Source organism: Ambystoma mexicanum, chromosome 5p, assembly GCF_040938575.1.
Source record: "Ambystoma mexicanum isolate Mex_15411 chromosome 5p, UKY_AmexF1_1, whole genome shotgun sequence".
NCBI classification, from domain to species: Eukaryota; Metazoa; Chordata; class Amphibia; order Caudata; family Ambystomatidae; genus Ambystoma; species Ambystoma mexicanum.
The window spans coordinates 585052539-585068470 of record NC_090930.1 but is presented as its reverse complement, the minus strand read 5'-3'; positions in this window follow the sequence as shown (position 1 = coordinate 585068470).

Genomic DNA, 15932 nt, shown 5'->3' with positions numbered 1-15932 from the left:
TGTTTGGGGTGACCAAATCTTTTCTTAAGGACTGACATCGTGGCCCACATATTGTATGCATTGTTCACTGGGCCCCACCACAAATGCACACCAGTATACTGTAAACTGCAGCCTTCTTTGGGTCATGCTCAACTTGCAGAGGATGAGTGGTGTGATATGCCAAAACAAGTCATTAAAAAACATCCTTTGGCCACAGGTCGATGGCCATCAGTTAGGGGTTGTGGGTGGCATTGTGTGGACAATGTGCGACCAGTCAGGCCCATATTCAAGCTCTTTTGTGGTCAGACCCATTCTTCCGTCCCCATGAAGAAACACGATGGAAAAAGGCTACTGGGGCAATGGAGTAGATCCTGTCAGGAGCCAAAGGACATTTAGAACACATACAATGCAAATGGCGAACAGGAAGCTCAGGCAGAGGCATAGCTTGGCTCAGACTAACAAACCTGACTTGGAGAAATGGATTGGATCCATATACTAATAGAAGCTTGCTGACACACCAGGCCCCAAGGGGTCCAGAGCACTGCGGAAGCCCATGTCCTAGACACATGAGTCACTGGGCATGGGCACTGCTCATTCTCAGTGGCCCCATTGTGTCGGTATAGGGGTCCACAGGACTAGTGGACAGACAAAGTTTAAAGGGCGAGTCTAAAAACAACCAATCTGATTGTTTGGTGTGAGAAAATCTTTTCTTAAGGGCTGAAATCGTGGCCCACATATTGTCTGCATTGTTAACTGGGCCCCACCACAAATGTACACAAGTATACTGTGAACTGCAGCCTTCTTTGGGTCATGCTCAACTTGCAGAGGATTAGTGGTGTGATATGTCAAAACAAGTCATTAAAAAAAAACCTTTGGCCTCAGGTCCATGGCCATCAGTTAGGGGTTGGGGGTGGCATTGTGTGGACAATGTGCGACCAGTCAAGCCCATATTCAAGCTCTTTTGTGGTCAGACCCATTATTCGGCCCCCATGAAGAAAAAAATTGAAAAAGGCTACTGGAGCAATGGAGTAGATCCTGTCAGGAGCCAGAGGACATTCAGAACACACACAATGCAAATGGCGAACAGGAAGCTCAGGCATAGGCATAGCTTGGCTCAGACTAACAAAGCTGGCTTGGAGAAATGGATTGGATCCATATACTAATAGAAGCTTGCTGACACAACAGGGCCCCCAAGGGGTCCAGAGCAGGAGACAGAGGACATTCAGAACACACACAATGCAAATGGCGAACAGGAAGCTCAGGTTGGTGGATATATAAAATATAGCTCAGCAGCAAAGTGCTCATCTTGGAAACAAGCGATACAGAGCAACACAGGTTCGATCCCAGGGTCCGCGCTTAGAAACCTCTGGGTATTAAGCACGTTATAAATAACCTATCATATCATATCATAACCTGGTCTGGGCATAGAACCATAAGCAGAAGGACATTGATTTGAACCTTAGGAAGGTGAGCTTGATGGTGGGTGACAATATCTTCACTTTTAGAAGCACACAGCTGGGTGTCATGCGTGATAGGAATTCCAAACAGGTCACACAACCCAATACCAGGAGTAAAACCACCTCTCGCACTCACGATACCTCCTCGACCAGTAATAGCGCTAAGTTTCCAAAATCACAATTAGTTCAGGGTTCTAGGCTACCTGTGGTGCGAGGGAAGCATGGGCGGTCCTTGTTGCAAGGCCGGGGTGGCGCCCGCCTTCGCTACGTTCCTCGCTTCCATTGGCAGCTTCCGTGGAGGTTGTGAGCAGGCAGACGCCGCTGACCGCGTTCGCTTCCTGGATACGGGACGCTTTCCCGATCACGTGACTTGTCATCCGCTCATGTGATCGGCAGCCACACATAAAGCCAGGTTATTCGAATAGCTCATTGCTTCACAGCTGTTTCCCGTAACACTGTTCAGCATCTCGTCTCAGGATTCAAGTTTCACAGTACTTGACCTCGGCTCACGGATCACGGACTGCTTCCTCATTCAACCTTTGGCACCACTACTTGTTCGGCACAGATACACGGAATACTGACCTTTGGATTACAAACTTTGGACTGCCTTTGGATCTTCCTCTTGCTTTGTTTGCTTTTCATGAACACTCGGAATCGAACCACGGACTGCATATTGGATTTGCCTTCGCCTCGCCCCATCTGTTAAAGTCACGCTCAAGTATCGTTTCATACCAAGTGCCACGAGACATCCAGGTGTTGACAGCCAGCACTACCAGGCTTCAGGGACTGTCTGCGCGCACCCTTGCACCACCACTCCCGATCCAGCCACTCCCTTATCAGGTTTAGGTAAGATCTTTGGGTATTTAGAGTGTGCCTGTTTTCATACTTATACTGTACCTGTTTGTGTTAATACTTGGCTTCCTTCCCACAGCCTTGGGGTCTGCGGTTGCGCCTGGTTCTTGTTGAACAACACCAACACCTGTGGCTTCAAGGCTCACACAGAGAGTATTTTGTCACCTCTCTGTGGGGAACTTGGGGACAGAGGCCCTATTACTCTTCACGACACAGCAAGTCTGACACTGGGTGGTGGTGAATATACGTTTCAAATTTAATTTAATTTGGTTCCACCTATTTCAGAGTAATTCTCCAACCCACACCAAACAAGACCTGGCCAAATGTGATTATGTTTAGGTTGTGTAACAGCCCTGGTAAATATTGATCTAACAGCCCCACACATGCCAACCACATGCCCTCTCAGTGACAAGACAGAAGATGGTTTGCAAGTTCACCTTGTTTCAATAATCTTTTCAAATTCAAAAGGGAACCAGGTAACTCCCCCCTCAAATTGCAAGTGAGTACAGCTGTGGCACAGAGCAAACACGCTGTTTAACCAAATGGTCATAGTGATCCCAATGATCTATTATATAAGATTTTGACCATAAGCCTTGCAATATAATAGGCACATATTTCACCCATTCTAAGTAGGGATGGGGCAATGTTCAAACTATGAATTCAAATCACATACGTTGGCAAACATCGAACCAGAATGTCAAAATCATTAAAAAAAAACTCTAAAACATGTTTTCCAACTAAACTCTATGCCCCAGCCACTAACCCAATGTTGATTCCTAATAGTCACTAACATGTTTGACTTTTCAACAAATGTATAGGGTTCTTGAAATCTGTTCCAGAATATATGGGACAATGAACTTTGCTTGCTCTTGATTCTTACAGACTGACAGTACCCTTAGAAACAATAACCCCAGTTCATTGACTGACTATTATGTTCACACTGTGTTAGATCTTTACAGATATTACTTCCAACCTGTGAGACCGATTTTAATTGGACATCATAGACTGAAGGAATAGATCTTCTGTCAGGGTCACACCAATGGATTGTATTTTATTCAATTTCCCCAAAAAATATATACCTTCTACTACGTTCTAATTCAAAGTGATATCAATGTAATCAGGGTTCCCCAACTATACATTTACACACACAAAGGGATATTATTAAACTCTATAGAAACTAAGTACAATTCCTCAGAGCAGCTACTGCTTTGGGTCTGTCTTTCTCAAATTCAACCTGGCAGTTAGATGGTGACCACACTCTGGCGCCAGATAATGTTCGCCCTCTTTTGGCACCTTGCCGTGGATATGGTTGCTAAGTGCCTCTCAGTCCAGGACACTGGCCTGCTCTGTGATCCTTTCTGTAATCAGTCCACATTGGTAAGGCATTCAATTCAATCCAATCTGCTCCATCCCACAGCAATGCTGTCTGCAAACAATTAAGTTGACTAACAGTTTTTTTAGATGGCTCTCCCCAAAATCATTTGTGTTGAGCATTACATAGACAGAAGACTCCACCATGTATAATATAATATGGCATTGATAACGCACCTATACACAAGTGATTCAGGCGTGACAAGGCAAGGAGGGTGGAACAGAGGGAAGACAGAGACAGCGATCTTACTAGGCCAGGTGAAATTGAGATCGATCAAGTGCAGGGGAAGGGGGAAAGTGGGTGGGGTAGGGGTAGGGGGCAGTGCAGTGCATAGGATAAACAGTAAAATGGTAAAACACTAATAAATAAAAAGCGTGACCAGCTGATGGCAAGTTTAAGTGCAGACATCAGGTGTCAAGTACTGTTAGGGGGCTCTAGTGATACAGAAACAGTTTCCGAGTGCAAGGGTTGCCAGGGGGGTAGTGCAGGTGTGCAACTTGCGGAAAGGGGACCTGGGCCCGAGATCCGAGGGCAGCCAGGTAACCAGTGCAGTTTCAGGTTCAGCTAGGAGATCAACAGAGGAGGGGAGGAGAGAAAGCAGAAGCAAAGAGGAAGGTCTTGAGGTGCTTCAGAACCGGAGATGGTTCTCCTCAAGTTTCAGAGAGTCAGGGAGTCTGTTCCAGAGGGAGACCCCAGCCGAAGAAAGGGATCTACCACCAACTCGTTGCTTGGAGAAGCGACTGACCCTGAGCAAGTTGGAGGCGAATGAGTGAAGAGCTCGAGAAGGAATCTATTTAGGAAGAGAGAGTTTAAGGTATTGAGGCCCCAGGCCTCAGAAGGCCCAGGTGCTTGTGTAAAGGTGTTATCTCCATTTCTGTTTTCATCAGAGGCTCGATTGGATTCGTACCTTAGCCTAGTGATGCCACTCCTAGAACACACCCTATCTCTGTCATAAGAAAAGGGTCCTTCATGGGCTGTCCAAATTGTTTAGCAAATGTTAAAGTTTCACCACACCCCCTGTCATGATGCAATTTGAGCTTATACTGGAATTGAACAATTCTATTTTCTATAACTCTACTTTCTAATTGCCTCATAGGATTATACACTATCTGATGAAGTGTGTCTCTTTATAGAGAAATTAATGTGATTACTCAGGACTCTGTAACTTTAAACGGCCATAGTTATAACATTGTATCCCTTTATGACGTCAATTCCATTTAAATTTTGAATATTGTTATATTTTTAGATCCCTTTTAGATCTCTGTTGCACTAATATGTTTGATCTATTTCTAAAACCTTTAAATCATGAGTTATTAACATGTTTATGCATCCCATATTAACATTGAAAGCAGTCATTGTGAACACATTATTTTGTTGTTGTTCTCTCCCATTTAACATGTATAACACTGTGCTGTTTCCCTAAATTAATATCTGAGGTCTATGCATTCTGAATATGTTTCTTATATCTGCAGTTTTTAAGCTTAGCTCCTTCCCTATCCATCACACAACATCTAAGCTAATGTGACAAGTCCCACCAATATTTATTCTGCAGCCGGTCTTCTCATGCATTCCCTCATCCGTGAAGACAGAATGCATAACCCCTTAGGGCCATATTCATGGAATAATATTCACTGAAAAAACGTAACTTGCGCGCCCCGTTCGTCGATTCATGGAACACAATTCGCGGGGCTTACCCGAGACTTGCAAGGAATCCGCGCCGGTCCAACACATCACTGTGAGCCGACTAATGCCTTGCGCGTTACTCCAAGGGAAGGGTCGGGCGGGCTAGCGCAGCCACCTAAAAAGGGGGCGGAACACATGGACTGAGGAAGAACAAGTGAAAATGTGGGCGTTACAAGGGACGTTCTACCATCAAACAATCGCACCACCCATAGGTGCGCAAAAAAAACACATTCATGGAATTGAACAGGGAACGCCTGCGCGCGAAAAACCATGCGCAAATCTAGAAACACCTACACCATGTTATAGCAGGCATAAACGTCAATGCGCACACTAACAAATGCATAAAAAGCATGTGCGATCACCAAACACACGTATACAGCCACAATGAATGTACCATTTGTTGCAGCAGTCATCCTGGGACACCACAGGAGGAGGATGATGGCCAGGGCCCAGATCTTCCGCCCAAGGACCAACCTTTTTGGGATGCCTGATGACAAGGTCTATGGCAGGTGTAGGCCCCCCATATCATCCTAGACCTGGTCATAGAGTGGGAATATGACCTCACATCACCCACCATGTGCTTGCAAGCACTGAGCCCCATGCAAAAGGTACTTACTCTTTTGTATTTTTTGGTCACTGGCTCATTCCAGCGTACCACCGCCATAGTCAGTGGCATCTCACAGACCATGCATTCACGCTGCTTACACCAGGTTTTGGTTATCATAACTGCACATCCGTCTGTCCACCAGCATATATATATATGCCCAGAACACTGGCAGAAAGGCAAGCAGTGGTCCAGGATTTTTATGGGGTGGCGCACTTCCCAAAAGTGCTAGGTGCTATTGATTGCACACATGTTGCTCTTCGTCCACCTCGAGCAACAGAGCACATCTACAGCAACTGTAAATATTGGCACTCCCTCAATGTTCAGGTTGCGTGTGATGCCTAGGGCATCATTACTGAAGTGTATGCCAACTACCCTGGCAGCACCCATGATAGTTACATCTTCAAGATGTCCCCTCTACACTGGGCCCTGGAAGTTGGGAAGCATGGCAACACATGGCTCATTGGTGAGTATTAATGGACATGCACATCCATGCATGTTGCACACAGACCAATAGATACTGTCAACAAATGACCATAACAACCATGCTCACCTCTACAGGGGACAGTGCTTACTCTCTGAGCACATATATGATGACACCCATCTGCAACCCCAACACACCTGCCCAGGTAAGGTACAACACTGCCCATATTGCAACTCAGAGCATAACGGAGGGCACATTTGGAGTGCTCAAGTCATATTTCCGCCCCCTTGACCACTCTGGTGGTGTGTTGCTTTATGCACCGCCAGTAGTCTGCAGGATCATTGTGGCAGCATGTGTCCTGCACAATGTTGCAACACAGCGTGGTGTCCCAGTGGACATGGTGGTGGCACCCCATCCACACCCACAGGCACACTGCTTGCGTATGGCTGGGCAAAGGGCACGTGGAGAGGCTGCACGTACAAGTTTATGCAATCATATTTCACAGAAAATGCTTCCCCTGTGGAGTGCACACAATCCCACCAAATCCCAGGTGCCATTCAATGATGACAATGGGCCAATCCAATGTTACCAAAAATCCACCATGAGAAAGTGCCATTGGAAGTGCATATGTGTGTGCATCCATTAGAACTATAAAGACATTTATTTTAGTGTTTCCAAATAAACACATTGAAGAGTGATGACACCACTACCGCCATGCCAACCATTTGATTAAATCACCTCTTTGGCACCAAAACCATCCCATGTGTAAAGTTAAAGGATATTGATACCGTCCACTATCCCTGCTTCCCCGGTGCTGTGGCGAATCTGACTAACTAAAATACCTGCCAAATTTGTATGCATCGACAAATCCTGAAACATCATGTCTGAGCTCCAAGCCATACATGTTGTCAACAATTTACCTGGATACAAATTAAAACAAGCACAATTTCAAATAGCTGCACACATGTACTAAAACGTGTATGATGCACACAAACAAGTCCCTATCGTGGAGTGTAGAAAACAGTGCAGTTTTGACACACAAGTTACTCAACATGTCAACATGACCACAATAAACCCCATCCACAAAAGAAATATTAACAAGAGGTAATAGACAATTGTGGAAAAGAGTGCAACCCACCAGAATTACCACATCCATCAAAAAAAAGTAGCCATTCCATAATGATCAAGATACATGCACCTCTTACCTGTCCCCTTGGCATGCAGTCGCCATTCAAATTTCATCAAAGAAATAGCCATCATTCCCTGACGGACAGATTTGCAGACAATGAACAAAATGAAACTGAGTGCAGCTAACACATCCATGCACCCATAAATTCAGGATCCACGGGCACCCTTCAGTGACATACAACACCTGCAAGCAACAACTCACAAGACCACCATCAAAATGTGTCATTGCATAGATGCAGCAACACCTGCACATTGCATGCAAATCAAACACAAAAAACACACAAACTGACAAACAACAATACCCCCACACTGTCTGTCACCCTCAATGACATGCATCAAATGTGCATGTCACATATCCCCATTCACTAGCCAGTGGCACATACACAATGCACACATCAGTCAACATGCTGCGTGAAACTTAGAAGAAATCACATATCACAACACCCAAAAAAATCCAAATCATTCAGAACAACGCCCTAAGAGCAGCACTGAATATTACAAACAATTTAAATATCTCAAACACTAGATGCACTGCCCATTGGCTACCCATCATAAACTGCATCAAATTTAACACTCACCATCACACAAAACTGCATCACTAACATAACCCCCAAAGACCTCACCAACAAAAATTACAAAACACCACTCTTAGAGACCCACCTGAGCCATCACCTCCCACCTCATCACCATGACTAAATTCAAACGAACTAAAGCAGACGGCCGCAGCTTCCCAGTAGTAGCAGCCAAACAATGGGATGCCTTACCGCTCTAATTACCGCTCTCACTCAGATCTGACCATTAACTATACTCTGTCTGCACAAAAATGAAAACCTGGCTCTTTACACAAGACCTGTAGCTTCACTCCATCTAGCTGTGTCATCTCGGTCATTGTTATATTGAATTATGCCTACTCATCCATATCATGCAATATGCCAGATGACTGTTTCACCTATGTACTGTAACAAACGCCCACATACCTCCAGGTAAGGCGCGCTCTACAAATGGAAATAAATCAAATAAAAATAATAAAATAAATATGCAGATAATTGAGCACACAAAAAAGCAGGGACACCCCTGCAAGACTAACAATTAAATGGCAAGGCATGCCATCACCTGTGTAGTATTGTGACAGTGCTCTGAACACAGTCATGGGAGTACATTAATTTATTCATGTATGTATTGTTCACGTGTTAGGTGCTTATACAATTATCAAAACTGTTTCAAAGTGCCCACAGGGCAACATGGTGTGGACAAAGGAAGTTAGACAATTAATGACAACCACGATAATCAATTGAATTAATAGTACAAACAAATCATGAGAATAACTGGAAGGGGAGATGAGGATAGCATGCCTTGTGAGTGTTCAGAATGTGCACATGTAGAGAGGAGGGGGGTAAGGGAAATGTGCTTAGGTGCACATGGAGTAGTGCACTCGGTGAAGTGCTAAGAAAAGAAATGAAAACTTAAGTTCAACTTCCAGTGGTGAGACTGAGCTGAGCAAGTGCAATATATAGAGAGTGGCTTGGATGAGAGATGTGGAGGTTCAGCACCCCGAGGATACATTACGGCCCTGCACATCAGTCAAGCTACTGCATGATGAGCAGGGAAGAGAGGAGGAGTAGGAAGAGGAGAAGACAAAGGTCTTCAGGCTCATTGAGAACTTAAGGAGATCCTGCTCTAGACGCAGAGGGAGATGGAGGCTATTACATAGAAGTCAGCCCGCCGAGCAAACTGATTGACCACCAGTTCTCTGTTTAGGAGACACTTCACACACAGGGAGTTGGTTCCAGAGTAAGCCATGAGTCTAGAAGAGGAGTATTTGATCAGGAAGCATTGAAGATAGAGTGGTGCCCAGCCCCAGATAGCCTTGTGAATGATACAGATGCATTTGAATTTAAACTGTGCAGAGACCGTGAGCCAGTGAAGGATGTGTAGGGCAAGAGAGATGCAGTCCCTGGGCCCTGAAGCCAAGGATAGGTCTTGCTGCCCTATTCTGGTTAAGCTGGAGGGGTTTCAGGGTGGGCAAAGGAAGATTAAGGAGGAGGCTGTTGCAGTAGTCTAACCTGGAGAGAACCAGAGCATGGGTAACATTGGGTCTCTGGGGGAAGGTGTGGAAGGGTACAGTTATTTTGAGAAGGAAGAGCTGAAAGTGGCCCTTATTGTACAATGGGCCTCATTAGGAGTTTGGAGATAGCCATGCCGTTCTTACCGGCATGTCTACCCCCAAACCGGGTACCAGGTCCGGGTCCCAAAAATAGGGAATTACCGGGCCATTGCAACCTTGGAGAGCCCAGTAATTCCCTTTCGCGGGACCCGGGCCTGGTACATGACGGGCCCATTGTTAGCATCCTGGACTGCTAGCGGGTCCTGCTCTGCACATCTGGTCTGGCCAGGCATCCAGAGCGGGACCCGCTGCAGACCTCATGATGTGGCCACCCAGAATGAATGGTGCTGGTCCTTTACCGGTACCGTTCTTTCTGCGTCCGCCCTCCTTGTAATGAGGCCCAATGTCCTGAATATGAGGGATGAAGGAAAGGGTGGAGTCGACGATGACTCCAAGAATCCTGGCTTCAGAGGAAGGAGCATGGTGGGAGCCCATGGAGGAAGGCCAGCGTTAAGGCAAGAAGTAGGGTGCAGGGGATCCAATAGGGAGACTCTAGGTTTTGCTGGCATACAAGCAGAGGTCATTTGCAGTGCACCACATCCGGATGGTGGAGAGGCAGTCAGAGATGAAGGAAGGCGAAAGGGCATCAGTAGGAATTTTGAAGAAGAGTTGTGTGTCGTCAGCACAGCAATGGAATTTGGGGGAGAAGAAGGCAATGACGCACTCCAGCAGATAAATGCATATGTTAAGGAGGCAGGTCAAAAGAATGGAGCCCTTATGTAAGCCACAGGTGGAGATGGAATTAGAGGAGGTGAAAGGGCCAAGAATGGTTTTTGAGGAATGGTTGGTTAGGAGTGAGCTAAGCCAGTCCAGTTCCCGTTCCGAGATATCAAGTGTATCATGGAGACTTTTTAGGAGGATGGAATGGTTCACTGTGTCAAATGCAGAAGAGATATCAAGGAGGATGAGGACAGCAGGGTATTTTGAATTAAGGCATGCAAGCAGGTTGTCACAGGTGTTCAGAAGCAGTGTCCATGGCTCAGGAAGCTTGGAATCCACACTGGTGGTCATGTAGATCACCAACCAGTTCTTCATGGGCATTGAGTTGGGGGGTGTCCAACTTCTCGAGCAGTTTTTCCAGGAAGTGGGAGATGGAAATGGGGCAGTAGTTGGCTGGACTTGAAGGGTCTGCAGATGGTATGGTAAGAATGTACTGTACAAGGGATTGCTTGAGGGAGGATGGAAAAAGACCAGTATCAAAGGAGTTTTTGCAGAGATCAGCAAGAGCAGGGGCGAGAGAGGAGATGTTGTCCTTGAATGTTCACGATAAGCATGGGATATCCTGTTTGGATGAGACCTTCATGGAGTTTCCAACTGTGATTTATTTATTTATTTACTTATTTACTTATATTTTTTATAAAGCGCTACTCGCCTGTAGGTCTCAAAGTGCACATGACTTCTTCGGGTAGACAGGAGCGAAGGAGGAGTATTGGGGGCAGAGGGTAGAGGGTTGCGTTGAAAGAGTGTGTGACAATGATGTTCAGTATTTCTATTGTTTTTGAAAAGAAGTGAGAGGCGAGTTCATTACAAAGCGACTGTGAAGGAGTAGGGGCAGAAGATACAGTGGATCAGTTTGCAAGTTCTCTGCACATTTTGTAGGTTCATTGGTAGTACACAAATACTCAATTCTTGCACTATTGGCAGGATCATGCTTGCCGCATCAATTCACAGAGGCCGATGTCAGAATAGAAGTGTGGCCACCGAGGCAAATACCATGGAAGACAAAGTGATGTGATACAGCAGGCAAGGAGAAATACATGCTCAATGTTGGATGCAAACAAAAAGTGCATGGTCAATGCAGACTTCATTGTGACACCATACAATTGGTCAAATACTGCATTCAATTTAATGCAGCAGTACCAAGCACCCAGCTGCACTCACCTTGAAGCTTCAAAAACCAATGTGCAGCATGCATGGGAAATGCATTTGAAAATACCAACACAACTGAACATAATGTGCTGGCACACAACATAGCATCCCAAAAATGTGCTTCAATGTTCACATGGTTGTGGCTTGTAAATGGTGCGGCACACCGTGTTTGGGACACCCTAAGCAAGAGAAGTCAAATGTGCCGTTGATCCATAACCACGCAAAATGGCAAGGGATGTGAAGTGTCACACAGTACACATGGGCAAAGTGCAATGAGACAGACACCAGCACAAACATCAACACCTGTCACAGGGGCTGCCTCTCGAAGAACTTTTCCTCGATGTCCTTGGTCTCACTGAGAAATGGTTCATGGCCAGCCCTGTTAAGAGCTTTGACACTCTCCTCCCAGACGGCTACAAGATCCTCCGAAGCCCTGAGGACCTGAGGAAGAAAAGGAAGTAGAGATAGGAGGAGGAGAGGAAGAGAGAGAGGACCACATTGACACCCTGGTTCCTGCTTTGGCTGACTTCTGCAACCACTCATTTGCCACTGGAGTCTTCCCTTTGCCCCTGAAGCACTCCCTTCTGCACCCTCTTCTTAAGAAACCTTCATCCAACCCCTCCTGCCCTGCTAACCACCGCCCAATCTCTTCACTCTTTTCCAGGGCAAACTCCTGGTAAAGCTGTCCATCTCCCAGCTTAATCTACACACTGAATTGGTCGGTTGTCTCCATGTCCATCAGTCTGGCTTCAGACCTGCAGAAGCACAGAAACTGCCCTCCTGAACATCCGTGAAGTCCTGCTCTCCAACTTTGACTCCAATACCCCCTGTGTTATGCTCACCTGGTCTCTGCAGGGGTGCCGGGGGTGTTTGAAGCCCTCCCTGGACCTGGCTCCCATGGATCAGCTCTCTTCCCCAGCCACTGCGTTGTCGAGGACCCAGGACACTGTTTCTGCTCCTGAGAGAAGATGAAAGACGGTGACAATGGCGTGGTGACGTCGGGATTCCCCTCAAGCCTTGCGTGCCAGAAGGTTGTGAGCAAGAGTTTGCCCATGCAGGCTCACCTGTTTTGAATGAAAGAGCAGCTCTCCATCCTGCTTCCTTCCAGCAGGGGTGCTGTAGATGCAACTGGTTGTATCACTGGTCCTTGGCATGAAGGTCCAGACTGGCTGCGACCATTCTGTCTTGAAGGTACGTTTTGTAACTATGATTATTGTTCATATTGATAGTGTTAATCTTCCTCCATGATTATTGTCCGTAACCCTATATTGTCCTTTCTCTCTCCCATAGGTATGACGATGACCCAGGAACGTGTGATGACAAGGTCTACTCCAGAGGAGCTAGCAGAGGTAAATGGCCTCTGCCTGAGGCTCGCTGCTTAGAGTATGAAAGTCTATGCAAGTGCTGACCTTGTGTTTCCTTTCACTTTGTAGGTGCAGCTGATCGTTGCTTGATGGGTGGTTTCCGAACTCCGACAGGCGGCCAGAGATGAGGATCCTTGAGAATGGTGCATCGGAAGAAGATCCTGTGTTGATGGAAGTTTCTGGACTGGTAAGGATGCCAGGCGGCACCCGCGAGGTTCTGCAGATCCAGGTAAGATATGCGCATGGCTGCAGAAGGGGAAGCGATAGCAGTGCTTCCAGCGATGGTGCTGCTGACCCAGGTAAGATACGTGCGTAGTTGTCAAAGTGAAGTGATAGCAGTGCTTTCAGCGAAGGTGCGGCTGACTCAGGTAAGAGGTTCGCATAGCTGCTGAAGTGAAGCAGTGGTGTGGCTAACCTCAAGGTAAAATGCTGGAGTAGCTGCAGAAGTGAGGCGATGTTGTGGCTGACCTCAGGGTAAGATGCTGGAGGGTTCCGGAGACTGAGGATATACGTGCTGAAACAGGTAAGGTCTTCTGAACGGTGGTAAGCGTTATGCTGCACTAGCAGACTAACGCAAAGTGCCAGCATGCGGGTGGGGCTGGCTTATATAGCCTGGCCACAACCACTCACTTTAGGCCGTGCCCTGAGGCCCCACCTTGCCACTCCTCCTGCCTTCTGCACATGCCTTCCATGCATTGCTAGGGCCCCGCCCTGCCCAGATGAACGTGCCTTCAACAGTCTGTGTGCAAAGCACACTTTATCATGAGCTTGGTGCCAAAAGCACCAAGACTGAGTCCATTGGGACCCTGCCGGTTGTGAAGTGACTGGCCAATGACCAGTGGTCATGACATCCTGTGTCCTCATCTTACTAAATCTCTGTTCTGCCTTTAACATGGTCAACCATGCCATCTTGCTTCCTTCCTCTCCTTTATCTCTATCTCTACGTGTGGTGTTCGCCAGGGCTCTAACCTCTCTCCCTGGCTGTTCAACCAATACTTTCCACTTCTTGCCCACTGCATTGCCACTCTCTGCCTCAACTTTCAGTGGTGTGCAGACGACACTCAGCTCATTGTCAGGCTCCCTTCTGCCACCTCTTCTCCTTCCCTCATCTCTCACTGTCTATCTGCTATCCAGGAGTGGTGTGTGGTCAACAATCTCTGCCTTAATGCCAGTGAGACTGAGATTATACTCATTGGCACACCTGCTCTCTCTCCTTTTCTGTTGCTCTCTGGCGGGCCTCTCATGGCCCTCTTCCTTCTCCCACCTGTGAGGCTAAAATCCTTGGGGTCATCTTCAACTCCTCTGTCTCCTTCTCTACTCACATCTCTGACGTCTCTAAGAAGTCACACTACCAGCTGCACCTCCTCAGAGGTATTCTTCCTTTCCTCTCATTCCCCCATAAACTCACTGTCTCCAGAGCTCTGGTTCTCTCTAGGCTGGACTATTGAAACAGCCTCTATCTAAATCTGCCTGCTTCTACTCTCCGCCCTCTGCAACGCATCCAGAACAGGACTACAAGACTTGTTCTTGGCCCCACGCCCAGGGATCGTATCTCTCCAGGACTGAAATCTCTGCACTGGCTCCCAGTGGCTGCAAGGATTAAGTTAAAAACCCTCTGCATTGTCCACAAGCCTTCTGGGGAGTGGGGCCTCAATACCTCCAACTCTCCCTACCTAAATATCTTTTTGAAGCTGCAAACACATTTGAGGGACAGGGCCTCCCTGTACTTGTCCTGTAGTCCTTTTTCATTTGTGTTCTGTATTGTTTTCTGCCCAACAGTCTATATGGGGCTCCTGGCAGTGCAGCTCTTCCTGTTTCTGGTTAGGTGTACAGACCCATGGGATACCCTTATGGCACCCATGGGTGGGGGTGCAACCCTGTGCCCTTAGTGTATGTTTTTGGGCACCTGTGTGTGGCCCACAGAGCAGGGTATGGGCTGGTGGCAGCTCCATGCTGAATTTGACAGATGCTCTGAGTATCCTCCATTTTGGGATACCCAGCCCTGCCTTTGGAATCAGTTGATTCTTGGTAGGAAACAAGGTGGCCCTGTGGCCTCTTGCTTTCTATTGCCTGTTACCTTGTTTCCCAAAGTACTCGGAAGCCCTGACTCTGTCCCTTCCCCCTGACTGGCTGTTGGGTGGAAGTTCCATATATGGTGGTGCTTTGAAGTCCAGGTTAGACTGGCTGGAGCCTTCCTAGTGACTGTATGTTGTGGGTACACCCTGTGGGGGGGACCTGGGTGAATGGAGTGTGTGACGAATACTCATTCTGTCTTGTGGATGTCTAGTATCTGGTGTTTGACACAATGACTGGGACAGCCCTGCCCGAAACTGGTATGAATGCAGTGTGGAGTGTTGAATGGCTGGGTACTTGTCCCAATACACATAAATTGTTGTGAGTGTCTGGAGAGAAGTAAATGGCCTGAATGTGCTATGCACCTGATTGGATTCCTGCATGCATGAATGCCCTTCTGACCAATTGGTTGCCTGAGTGTGATCCAGCAGAATGAATGGGAGATCAACTAGTATATCCGGGGGCCTCTCACTGCTAGAATTCGCGTTCAGAAGCTGAAGAGAAACGGGTGTTGAAACTGAAGCTTAACCTTGAAGCCCTGCTGGAAGAGAAGTCTTGATGCTGCTCTACTTCAGCAATCTGAAAGCTGCTGTGTCTCCAAGGACTGACCCAGAGTGGACCTGGTAAGGCGCCCTCTTCCCAAGCTACGAGGGACCATCGTGCACCAGCTGATCTTTGCCAAAGCTCCCTGGTAGACAGACCCAAGGACGCTCTTGCCTCCACCATCGACCACTTTGTCCCGCCGGATAAAATCGAGGCGGCCGACGCATCGAGGAGCATCCGCTGGTGGGTTTCCTGCCACCTGATGACCGTAGAGACGCCGGACGACTCGACGCCCTTGCTGGGCCACAGTTCTTCACAATCTCTTTGCAGTCCTGAACTATCATCCTCGAGGTGCCCCGC